The sequence below is a fragment of the Syngnathoides biaculeatus genome, chromosome 8 (assembly GCF_019802595.1).
Source record: "Syngnathoides biaculeatus isolate LvHL_M chromosome 8, ASM1980259v1, whole genome shotgun sequence".
NCBI classification, from domain to species: domain Eukaryota; kingdom Metazoa; phylum Chordata; class Actinopteri; order Syngnathiformes; family Syngnathidae; genus Syngnathoides; species Syngnathoides biaculeatus.
In genome coordinates, this window is record NC_084647.1 from 23,094,412 (window position 1) to 23,108,032 (window position 13,621).

The 13,621-nt window shown below is 40.8% G+C and overlaps 1 long non-coding RNA gene across 2 annotated transcripts; it reads right to left on the bottom strand.

The window, feature by feature from the left end:
* Positions 1-856: 856 nt before the first annotated feature.
* LOC133505164 (uncharacterized) lies at positions 857-9,064 on the bottom strand. Of its 2 annotated transcripts, XR_009796162.1 has the most exons (7): positions 8,952-9,064; positions 8,781-8,840; positions 8,584-8,663; positions 7,482-7,556; positions 4,850-4,929; positions 2,371-2,398; positions 857-1,618 (listed from the first exon to the last, which is right to left on the bottom strand). It is a non-coding gene; the product is annotated as an uncharacterized LOC133505164 (long non-coding RNA). The 2 variants fall into 2 exon arrangements; XR_009796163.1 differs by lacking the exon at positions 2,371-2,398.
* Between the last annotated feature and the right edge of the window lie 4,557 nt (positions 9,065-13,621).

Here is a 13,621-nt window from a genome sequence, read left to right on the forward strand (position 1 = left end):
TAGAAGCTGGTTGGGATGCTGGAACTCTCCTCCAAAATGGTTTCAGTCTTGAGCAGTATCTTCGAGGCACGAGGAGGTTTACGTCCAGCAGGAGGCGGCAGGCTGCCATTCAACCATGCACATGCACTCACATGTTGGAATGTGTGTAAGAATTCAGTGGAGGGGATCACAGTAGGTGGATAAGAAGTAGACACAGCATCTTTCATGAGGTCTACAATAGCAGCTTTCAAACTGTATATGGAATGTGGCCCACATTAATAATGCATACTGTCCACTCCAATGAGGGGGTCATTGTTAAAGGGTGAAGTGTCACTGGAAACACTATTCCTTCATTTCTGAGGAAGTTCTGTCTGTCTGCCCCTCTCTCTCTCCCCCCCTCTCTGCTCGAATTCTCGAAAGCTATATTGCTACAGACTAAAGGACAGGTAGCTAATTTGCTAGAATAGTCAAATTGTAACTAACTAAGTGACTAACTAACTAACTAACTAACTAACTAACTAACTAACAAACTGGAATGGTCAAATTCTAGCTTCTAACCAAAAGGCAAGATATAGCCAACCACATAACCAATTAATTAACTGTCAGCCCCCCAACTATTGGCATAGGAAACTAACTTCTTTGAATTAAAACAGCATGTGCATTAGGCATCTGTTCATCATCCAGACTGAAAAATGTTCATCTAAAACAAATGAATTCCTGCAACCATTTGAAAGACCATAACAAACAAATGCAGATTGGCTAACAAAGAAAATACACAAAGCTATATCAAAAGCATGTTGGTATGTCATTCATAAGTTTCACATCCGTGATAAAAAGGAAACAAAAACGCAAAAATAGACTTATTGCCTCTGCCAAATTGAGTTTTGTGTCATGAGTATGTTAGGGTAGTTTGTGTTGGCATGATTAATATCCAAAGGCTCTTTTCTAAATAGAATAAAAGGGTAGTTTGACTAACTAACTAACTAACTAACTAACTAACTAACTAACTAACTAACTAACTAACTAACTAACTACTAACTAACTAACTGTTAGATGGATAAATATCACTTGAATAATTATCAGTACTGTCGGCACGGTGGGTCAGCTGGTAAAGTGTTGTCCTCGCAGTTCTGAGGACCAGGGTACGATCCTGGCCCCGCCTGTGTGGAGTTTCCATGTTCTCCCCGTGCCTGCGTGGGTTTTCTCTGGGACCTTTGGTTTCCTCCCACATCCGAAAAACATGCAACCTTAATTGGACACTCTAAATTGCCAGTAGGTGTGATTGTGAGTGTGGCTGTTTGTCTCAATATGCCCTGCAATTGGCCAGCAACCAGTGCGGGGTGTACCCTGCCTCCTGCCTGTTGACAGCTAGGATAGGCTGCAGCACTCCCCGCGAACCTTGTCAGGATAAGCAGCAAAAGAAAATGGATTGATGGATGAATTATTGGTACTTGTTTTCAGACTGCTGTGTCGCTGTTGTTGTAGTAGTCCAAACAGTGGTGTTGATTTGACTTTTCAGCAGCATCAAAGGAGGGCTAAGGTCGCGGCTACCAGCTTCCCTTCCCCCGCAGACCCACGCTGGATCGATACCGTCTTGGTTTGTGACTTGATGCGCAAGATGAGACAAGAGGCCAGCAGACTGAGAAAAAAAAAATGTGCTTGGTCACCATCGAGGAGCAACAGCTATGTTTAGCAGGAATCCAGGACGACTAGATCAGCTTTCTCACACAACTGCACTCAAGCAAAAGTCTACAACGGACATACATAAACACAGAGAAACAAGGAAATAACAGACTGTTAAAGTCACAGGGAAAATGTCCTGGGGTTGGGACCCTGAATCCTCGAAAGTTCAAACCTCAAATTTGGACTTCAAAACACATATGTCTTGAGAAATCTGCCCCAAAAGTCAAACAAAACGGAATTCTGCCTAGCAATCTGTAGGATTACCATAAAAGGCTGTTCTTTAATGCTGAGATTGAAAACAATAACCTCCATGCTGTGACATAGATGTGCTTTGGTCACAGAGTTAATACTAAAAGGCGAGGAAGATAATCGAAGGTAAACAAGCAGGCTGTAGCAGGAAATGAAAGGTGAAAAGGCAGATGGGTCGGTGGGCAGAGAAATTATGGTCAACGTGGTAATATTGCACACATCATGGCGGGAGATGCATTCCGTTGCTCATCAGGTCGTACCACTTCATGCACCCATGGAATTAGGGGCGGGGGTGCTTATGCAATGGAAATTTGCAAATACATTTTGCATACAAATATCATCATCCATCCATCCATCCATCAAATGTGAACTGTTTAGTTATTTGCCCATCTCGGAAAAATGAATCTTTGAGTGAGCCGTGATTGAAAATGTCAATTTCCAAATTAAAAGAATCCTCACCTCATTTTTCCGCCCATGTCTTGGCCGACTGAAAGGAAAGCAGAGCTTTAGTGTTGACTCAGATTAGCAATCGATTTCAACGTAGGATACGCTAACTTTTGATAACTTGATTAAACATTCAGCTAAGTTGTCGATGTGGGGGTGTGCGATATTTTTGTCGTGCGACGTCTCTGTTGCATGCGCCACATGTAGGCATCCACTACATATATTGATACAATGTTATTCAAAGTTTACAGTGTCAGGAATGTTAGCCTTTGATTAGCCGTTTAACGTTCGGGTAACTTGTCAATGTGGCGATTGGTGGTATTCTTGCTGTGCGACGTGTCCGTTGCATGCTACATTAATTGGCAACAGATTTGGCGGCTTGGTGATTCAGTGAAGTCGGCGAGCAGTGTACCTGGGCATGAGTTGCAGCTCTTGCAGTATACGCATGCCCATTCTGTAACTGCTTATGGCAATAAAGCGACTGAAGTGCATCAGTGACTGCGTCTGGTGCAAAACAGTATTTCCCGATAGTACCCGATTATCAGAGAAAGAAGAGAGATGACTGAGTGTTCGATGTGGATTCACATTTTTTTTTTAACCACACATACGGTAACGCATACAAGGCCCCGTAGCTCAGTGGTTTGATAAACCAGGGGTTGTGGGTTCGTATCCCACCGGGGCCTCCACTCCCTGAGAAAGGATCCGTCAGGAAGGGCATCCGGTGTAAAAATTGTGCCAAACAAATATGTGCGTTCATCTGAGATAACATGTTGTGGCGACCCCAAACGGGACAAGCCGAAAGAAACTTACTTTTTTATATGCTAACGCATATGATTTGAGATACAGAAAGAATTAAACCCATATTTTAAAGCACCACTGCATAAATATAAAATAACTAAATAGTGCATAAGTAAAAGCAATAGTGTTGAATGCAATATGTTGGTATGACTGTTTTATGCTGATGCGAATGGTAGTGCAACGATGAAAATTTACTGTAAAAACAGCACTATTATCACTTGAATGAGTCCTGCTTCCACCAGTGAACTACAATTGCATCTTTATGGGCACTTGCTTTATACGGAGGAATGTAGTTAAATTAGCCAGTGGCAGATTGGTGTAAAGGCCATTCATTTGCAGTCCGGATTCGGTAGATGAACATCTCCTCATATGTATTTGTATACAGATATTACCTATGAATATGTATGGGAGAAAACGTTCTGTTAAAGTGAGTGCAAGGAGACAGCAAAATAATCATTTTTCTGCTCCACTAATGTCTTCCATGGGACATTCCCAGCTTTAAACACACCAGAATAAACAGCAACAGGAGGAGATAAGAAAAACAACAATGGAGAGTCAGCTGCTAAGCATGCGAGGTGTCATGAATACGCTTGTGAAAACATACTAAGCAGCTGGCTAGATAGTTTGAGTCGATCATTCAGCTAGCAGGTCACAGCAGGAGAGTGGAGGCGGTAACATTAGAGAAACACAGAGTAGTGTCTTTTGAAATTATACATTTCCACATACGGTTGCATGTCTGCAGCAGTAATAATTAATATGGTGTTCTGTTTAAAATTTGACTCAGACTATAATGGTACTGCATTTAACTGAACTTTAGACTTGGTAGAAGTGCATGATGTCATCCATATAGTTCAGATCTCTGCTCAGCAAAATGTTGTGTTGATATATAGTATGTTAATGTAGTATAAGTGTGATATCAATAATTCATTTCGGGGGTGGCAGAGGTGGAAAGGGCACTAAAATAGAATATGTATCGTACTAAAGTACTTACCGTAATTCCCGACCAACAGAGCGCACCTGGTTACAAGCCTCACCGAGTACATTTGAAAAAAAAATACCATTTGGTACATACACACGCCACAGCTGTGCAAAAGCTGCAAGTGCCCACATTGAAATTATTTACAAATAAGACGGTACACAGAAAGGGTTTAATGCTAGTTTTACGCTAGTGCTAATGCCGTTGTAAGGCTAGCGCCGCACTAAAGCTAGCGGTAACGGCCCTAACAGGGCCGGTTAAAAAAAAACGTATCGGTAAATATCACTGAGACACACCAGTAACACAGCAGCAACATGCTAGCACAGCGCTAACGCCAGCACAGGGCCGGTAAAAGTCACTTCCTCGGCACATATATTCCACCGGTCTCATTGTTACATTTTCCGCTCGAGTGCCCCCTTGCGGCCGTTAGGAAAAATGCACAAGTTAAGCGCATCACCGCGTAAACCGCAGGTTTGAAAGCGTGTGAAAAAAAGTCGTGGCTCGTAGGCCAGAAATTATGATACTTTGATGACATTCAATTATGAACAATAACATTTACAATGTTTGCTACTGTTCCTTTAATGAATGAAAAAAGGTATTTCATCCATCCATTGGGACTCACAAGAATCAGGTGACATCGTCTATCGTTTGTGATGTAATTACAAGATAAGACTGGCTTGTGGTTGTTTGTCAGAGATGCAAAAAATGATTTAAACGTACCGCGTGGTTAACGTCGGCAATGGCTTCCATCAGGAATGTTTTTAGCACGCTCATTAAATATTCACCAAACACCCCATGTGCTGTGGGGAGTAGACAAACACAGACAGAAAGTTTTGATGAGCGCAATGAAAGTTGCATGAGATTATACTCAGAAAATGATTAGGACCAATGAACGGATGACTCATTACAGAAACACAGTGGAAGAAAATTATCACGCGGATTCAAAGACAAGAAGATGATTAGTTGTTTTAATCCTCCACAGATGTTGTATTTCTCCCTACTCACACAGATCATGACCCCTAAGGTGGTCAATAAAAGTGCTGAAAGTGAACAAAACAGTGAGGGTAAAACTATGAGCCCAAACGTAAGTTTTATTCACTGTACAGGGAATGATTTGAGTAAAAGTTTGAGTAAAAATTTGAGTAAAAGAAATCCAATATTCAATAAATACAATAAAAATGGTTATAGACTTTTTTCACCAGATAACTAAATGACTTCCTTAAGTGATTATCCAGTGCTGCATCTTTTTCTTTTTTTGTTGTCTTCAGCGGGGTACGCACAAAACAATTTAATCCGACCTAATTTGTGAATTTTCTCCCCTCTCCCAAATTCCGCAAAGGCCCAATCGTTGGGTATATCTGAAAGATTTTCCTGAGCAATTTTCCTGTGTTCTTGGTGTGTGCTAAAAATGATTTGTCGTCCAGAGAAAATGGTCAGGGCTGACAATCCAAAATCTTACACCTCTTTAATATTTACTATACCAAACCCTTGTGTATGTGTCACTACTGAGTTGAGAGGAAACATTGATGCTGTGATTGTGAGGTTAAACAAAACAGTAGCCAATCAGGAAGCCTGTTGAAGCTCGCACTGTTGACAAACACAAATAGAGGAGCAACTTGTTGTGTTGAGTGTTTGCATAATGTTTGCTACAATTAATTTAAATTAGAAACTGCAATGTAGTTACCAGATAACATAGCACTCCAACCACAAATCTTTCTTCCTCTTTTTCTATTTTCTTCTTATCTGGCACTGTGCGGCCTCCCACAGAGCACTCTTGGTACTACGACATACATCTGGTGTTTGTCTTGCAATTCATGGGGCAAATGGTTTTGTTGATTGTGCAGTGTTAGTCATCTTGTAACACTCCTAGATCAATAAGAATACACGTGGTGATTTCTTTTCACTTGTCGTATAAGGTCCCTCACATTAAAAAAAAAAAAAAAAAAAAAGGTTTCTAATCTATCTCTTGTATTGGAATGTTGCTAGATTAGCACGGAACGTTGCATGAGTGCGTCCATTAGCTCCAACTTCTGTGTATACACAACACACAGCTGGTCACACAGCTTGTAGTGCACGCAAGATTCTGCCCGCACTGTAGCACACTCAGTGTATTGGTTTTGGTCTGCTGGTGTGTCAACATAAGTATGAAGCAATTTATCATTTCAGTCTGAAAAATGATAGCCTGGCTACTTGTACAGAAACTATCACCAGAGGGGAGACCATCAGGGTCACATGCTCAATGCTGAAAATGCAGGTAAGCTGCAGAGACTAGAAGACTGTGTGAAGTAAACATTCCTTTTATGTCTTAAGCATGTTTGTGGTCTCGTGATAATCAAGAGTCTAGAGTGCGGAAATACCAAAGCACATGTGATTTCCGCAACTTCCGCCAACTTCATTAAGTCCACTAAAGAACTGAATACAAGAAATATACAGTGACGAAAATAAGTATTTGAACACCCTGCTATATTGCAAGTTCTCCCACTTAGAAGGGGAGGGGTCTGAAATTGTCATCATAGGTGAAAGTCCACTGTGAGAGAAATAATCTAAAAAGAAAAATCCAGAAATCACAATGTATGATTTTTTTTTAACAATTTAGTTGTGTGATACAGTTGCAAATAAGATTTTGAACACCTGAGAAAACCAATATTGATATTTGGTACTGTAGCATTTGTTTGCAATTACAGAGGTTAAATGTTTCCTGTAGTTGTTCGCCAGGTTTGCACATACTGCAGGAGGGATTTTGGCCCACTCCTCCACACATATCTTCTCTAGATCAAACAGGTTTCTGGGTTGTCGCTGAGAAACACGGAGTTTCAGCTCCCTCTATAGATTTTCTATTGGGTTTAGGTCTGGCCAGAACCTTGATATGCTTCATAAAGAGCCACTCCTTGGTTTTTCTGGCTATGTGCTTCGGGTCATTGTCATGTTGAAAGACACAGCCACGACCCATCTTCAATGCTCTGCCTGAGGGACAGAGGTTGTTCCCCAAAATCTCACAATACATGGCCGCAGTCATCCTCTCCTGAATACAGTGCAGTCATCCTGTCTCATGTGCAGAAAAACACCCCCAAAGCATGATGGTACCACCCCCATGCTTCAGAGTAGGGATGGTGTTCTTGGGATGGAACTCATCATTCGTCTTCCTCCAAACACGGTTAGTGGAATTATGACCAAAAAGTTCCATTTTGGTCTCATCTGACCACAAACCTTTCTCCCATGACTCCTCTGTATCATCCAAATGGTCATTGACAAACTTAAGACAGCCCTTGACATGTGCAGGTTTAAGCAGGGGAACCTTCCGTGCTATGCATGATTTCAAACCATGAAGTCTTAGTGTATTACCAACAGTTACCTTGGAAACGGTCCCAGCTCTTTTCAGGTCATTAACCTAGTCCTGTTGTGTAGTCCTGGGATGATTCTTATTTTACTGTATATGAAAGGAAAACACATTATGTATAATGTGTAGATTCTGTATAATTCTTGTCCAGATACATAAAAACATAACTGAAGTATGGCATATAGTAGTAGTAGCATATAGTTTGGCATTGCAATGCATTGTATTTTAATATCTCCATTTGGTTTTCAATGTTGCTGCTTGACTCTAAACAAGAATATTTTCGAGGGGGCACCTCACTGCCATTTTAAGATTCTGCGACTTGTATTCAAATCTTGGAATGGTCTTGCCCCACTTTGACTCTCTGAGCTGATCCATACCTACACGTCTCCCCAGTCCCTTAGGTCAGTTGCTGCTGGAGGCATCGTCCCTTGTTTTAATTGTGCTCTCTATTTGTGTATTGTATGCTGTAGTACCTCATAATATCAAGTCCTATTCTACTGTACCACATTGTATTACACCTATGTATTATGTGTACCATACTGTACCACACCATGATGTATATTATCACATCATACTGTTCTGTGACTTGTCAACACTGCCCTGTGTGGTATAGTATCACATTAGATCATATTGCATCATATCTTATTGGTTCTCATTGTACTGTACCTCATCACATCTTCCTATATCTTAACCACATTATCTTGCATGGTTATCGCATGTTATCTACCTCTATCTCATCATACTCTACTAAAAAGCAGTGTAAAATTTTGCATCCTAACCTGAATGTAATGTATTGCGACTTTATAATATCATTACAATCCATAAATGATAATTCATTTGGTTGTTTTTAAACAGGAAAAAGTCATTCCATGAGGTGGTGGAGGTGTACCTAATGAAGTGTCCAGCGTGTGTAGCTATTCCGGGATCATCATCTTATGTTCTCTCTCCACCCTATCAGCTCTCTCGCTAAGCCAGAGGCAAATTTGCTATCACTTTAGCGCGCGGCTTTTTGAGTCACACCTCACTTATCGCGTAGCCTCCCTCCCAAACCCCCTTGTCCTCCTTCCTCCACAACTTTTTATTTCACCTCGGCTGATCTCAAAGGGACAGATCCTACCTTGCAGCTCTTATCAGGCAGTGGCGCCTGCCGGCACATGTCACTCCAACACCCCCTCAACCATCACATAGGTCTGTCATCTGTTCACACAACCACAAAAAACAACATTTTACGGGGCCTACAGGGGAACATTTAAAGTACATACTTTATTTTGTTGCATTTTTTATGGAAATACACAATGAATGCTAAAAGGAAACCTGTCAATGGACAAAGCCTGTCACAGTGGGGCTCCGGTTAATATTTCGTAAGGCAGCGCTCTGAAACAAACAAAACACACCGACAACAACAAAAATTTCGGTCTAAAACCTGGAACTTCTTTGGTCCTTACAGACTTGAGCAACTGGCAGCCTACAATTGCGGTTACAGACCTTTGAAATGTGTGGATGTCCGACCACAAGCTGACCTTTAAAGCTGATCCAGAGCGGCGTCACTGTGCAGCAGAACATCAGCAGGAAGTCAAGATGTATCATGCACAGTCCAGTGACGTTGCTCTATGGAAGAATGTGGTTCGGTCAACTGCATGTTGGCAATCTTAAAAATGTTATCTCATTTGACACTTGCAGCCAGGCAGGCATCACAAGGCCACGCAGTCGTGGCTTTTCTCCCTTTTGTACTCAAACTGCTGTGCGACTGAAAACATGATGGAAGCTTAAAGTCAAATGCGAGCTCTCAACATACAGTCCCAAATACATTCAGCTCGCTGGGCTGTTGCTGTGGAAAGAAGCGACACCAGCGGGCGTCTGGTGGACTCCGAATAGCATCGTTCAAAGCATATGCTGTTCACCATCCTGGCAGTTTTATAGTGGACAATGTGGACGTTCACGTTGGTTTACAATGTAATGGATGGACAGCTTTTTCAAATACTCGTTGAAAAATGTTATTTATTATCATGCTTTTTTAGAATATATCCACTTTTTGATCATATTACTTGCACTGTATGCGGTTTAAATAGTCTTTTTATATATATTTTGTATTGTTTTTATGCCGTTTTAAATGTTTTATCTCTTTGTTTTCAAAATGCCTTTTATCATGTAAAGCATATTGAGTTACCTCGTCTATGAAAAGCGCTATACAAATAAATTTGCTTTGCTTTGGTTTATTAATTCATTTATTTTACACTGCGACTACTTTGTAATGCACAAATGTTGCAAAAAACACAAAAACAACATGCAAAATCATGTAAGACAAAAAAAGCCATGATGAAATGCAACAGGTTGCAATCTATTGCATTACACTCCGTCACAGTGTAGTGTGGCATACTACACTACGCTGTATCTTTAGTGCAGTGTCTAATATGGCATGCAGTCCTATGTTATGGTTTTTTAATGCATCATATAACATTATACCGCATCACATCAGCACCGGACTGCATCTTGACCAGACCAAAGTTTACCTGTTTTGCAGCATCCTGTACTACATTATACCCTAATGCAGCATATTGGATATTATTGTACTTGCATTGGCTCATACTATATCATATCACATTCTATTACAGCTCATTGCAACATTATTGGATTTTATTTATCCCCCAAACAAGGGAAATCAATGAAAAATTGTTTGTTAAATAATGTGTTAAAGTGTTAAAAGTGAAGGAAGAGGCACCATTATTGACTCATTTTGAGAAAAAAAAACTATGAATACGCTGTACATGACTCACACAGTCTGAGTCATTGACTATTTGGTTCATTGACTGTCAGTGAGGTGTGAGCTACGCCACCCTGGCAAAACCCTGCTCTAGTAAGTAAGTAAGTAATAATTTAAAAAAAATCCACACTTGTAATTTTTAAGCCAACTTATTGTCAGCGTATTGTGCGGTGGACTGGATAAATACCATCTTGAGGGCAGGAGTAGATTGCCGTTGTGGCCCATAATTGTGGCTTCCACCACAGGAAATGTTTTGTGATGTTCCCACAGTAGCGGTTCCCCACTCTGGCCCTCCCACCAAAAGCATCTGTCGAGGCGAAACGCTGCGGCCCTGTTGTCCCGGTTACAACAATAACAACAGGACCCTGTCGTGTAGGTCCGCATGCAGTTTTATCACAAAACTCTCCTGAACTTGTACTGACCAGTGGACTAAACCATACCACTGTCTTTATTGTGTGGTTTTTTTTTTTTTTTTGGTGTTTTTTTGTTTGTTTTTTTAATTTCCTGAAAAGTAATGATTTTGGAGTCGATATAGACAGAACCAATGTAACCGAACCAGTCGTCACCCATGGCTCCATAAAAGATTGGTCTCTACACACAACTGCTTTTATTCAACTATTGTTCTTTGTCTAAGGCTTTAGCACAGGAGCAATTAATATGCTAATGGCTGGACCACGTTTTCAGAAAGTCCCTCGTTTGTGGTTTTGTTGCAGACAGGTGGCTCCTCTGTGATGGATGCGTTGGATTCCCTTCTGACCAAAACACAAACACACATTGTGAGTGTCCTCACTGTACACCTCCTTGCTAGATGTCCTCAATGTCTTACTAAAATCTCTTTTTCAAGAGATTAACTCCACATTTAGTACCTCCTCATCATTAATCAAAGGACACACACACAAGAGGAGACATACATCTCGGAGATTTAAGGCCAGCTGTCGACGCTTAACTTTTGTTTGGACAAAAGAAGCAACAAAAGGGTGAAAGAGGTCTTCATCACCTTCAGGCGTCCGAGCAAGGGGAGATTGAAAATTTGTTTTTCCTTTACACACCAAAATGTGTGATTGGTGCCCACAGCCATGTGTGGCGCCCGGGGTCCTGGCAAACACTGCCCCCCCCCCCCTCCTTCATTGCAACAGACAGAAAAGCTGTCTTGGGATAAGCTCCAAGAACGAGGTTGTATGCTTTCATTTCTCGCCTAGCTCCTTAAAACTTCCTGGTATTGTTGGGAAAAAAAAGTCAACAACCCTGCAGAATGACAGGGAAGAAGTGGAGGAGGAGGATAATCAAGAACCATTTACACAGAGTAAATGATTTATTTAAAATGTTGATGAAGACTGATAAAATGGCACACAATCTATAGGCCCAAAAAGTCAGGGATGCACAATTTAATCAATTAATGAATCAATTAGGCCATATCCATAATTTGCTCTGGATCTGAATTTTTCATCTTGGCAAGAATTTTGGACAATTGTATGTTTCTAATTTGGTTTGATTATCCACCATTTCGGACGACTGCCCCCCCCCAAAAAAAAAAAAAACAAAACAAAAAAAAAACAATAAAAACAACAAACTGCACTGAATGTATCAGCCAGCAACACAAAATGCTACCAGACACCAACAACAGCGCTATCCTGCATTTACTTTTTGGTATGAGGTGAAAGAGAAAAATATCAGGGTCAGCAAGCTCTTGTTTTCAAGGTATGCTCACATGTTGAGAGCATCAGTTGGCCTTGGGTCACACTTACAGACAACTGCAATAGAGCAGAATGAAAGCATCCAGTATTCATTTATTGATATGTACTAAAGAGAAAACATTTTTTTTTTTAACAAACAAGACTAAGGCAGCAATGAAAGGAGTACTACAGGCAAACAGAATCCGTGGAGCACAATACGACGGTATCCAGGGTACATTAACATTGGCATATGTCTATCTTTCTTTCTAGCAATGTAAATTAAAATGAGGAAAAGAGTGTATTGAGAGGAAACTAAGGGCAGCAAGGAATCGGAGTCCTGCAACCAACTTGAGACTGGGACTACACTATCACGATGTACACAACATTTGGCCACAGGACCTGACTGAAGGCTTCTTGCATTTACTTCTTGGTTTATGGAAAAGTTTTTGGAAAAGAGACTCTGGGGAACAAGAGATCCACACATTGTAACCAAGTTGACACTATGGAGTAGAACAATATGCAATGTCCACAGTATGCAGAAATGTTGAACGTGTCAGTCAGCAATGGAGACACGCAAACAATCAAAAACAACAAGCGTGTCCTTTATTATCTTCTTGGTGTGTTACGGTGGGGAAAAAAATGATCCAAGAAGAGACTGAGGGCAGAATGAAGCCACATAGAGACTGCGGAGTACAATACATTGCAAACCATGTTTTGAATTTGGCATTTCTAGCAGTGTATATTAAAAAGAAAAAGCTGTTCAAAAGACACGCAGTATTGAACGCACCAGCTAGCAACAAGGCACGAGAACAATGGAAGGTCTTCCTTCCCTATTTCCTGTTTTTAGAATAGGGTGCTGATGTATTAAAGAGGCTCGAACTAAATATCCATGTTTTATTTCTAAACACATGAAATATATTTAAAGTGATGAAAACATTTGCAAAGACGTAAAACAATATAATGCTGAATTGTTGAGATTTAGCTGAAGCATCCTATGGGTTGTTTTCACTGACGTCACATTTTTTGCTGAATTACCCACACACCACTGCGCGCCACCATTTTACCTCTCTACCTAACGCGCACAAGTGTGGAAGTCTCCGGAATGCTCTTGGTTACTGTTTGTGTTTTTGTGTTTCACGGGCGTCTCAGGACTCAAGTACACAAGAGAGGACTTGCTAACCATCAGAGAGCCTTTTCTTCTGAGGTTTTTTGGACAACTCTCAATTCACTGAAGCTTTTTCCAGAGTTACTAGTAGGCGCACTTTTCAAAGCCTCACAATCTGCTACACAAGTCCGGCTGCGAGAATTGTGTGAAATACTGGATTTGTTTATTCTTTTGTCTTTCTGCCATTGTCATCAAATTTTAAACAGATAATAACAATTTTGCTTTGCTTGTGGTGAACTAATATACAGGTTTTACGTTTTGGAAAAAAAATGGAATACACGGAGTTTGCCTCGATATTAAAAAAAAATAATATTCCACCACATTTTTTTTTCCATGTTAACATACATGTAAGTACACCTCCTTCGTGATTTCTGTCACATAGAGTAAAAGATCAAGGGCACAATACTGCGCCTTTGCTACGCAGTCCTGAGTCCCCATGATGCGTGTATGCCAGGTAGCCTAATAGTCTGTCCGGGCTTGATGTGCTGTCAGTTGCATCTTCATTAAATGCAGTTAGATACATAATGTCGTCCACCTTGCCGATGTATGAGTAACG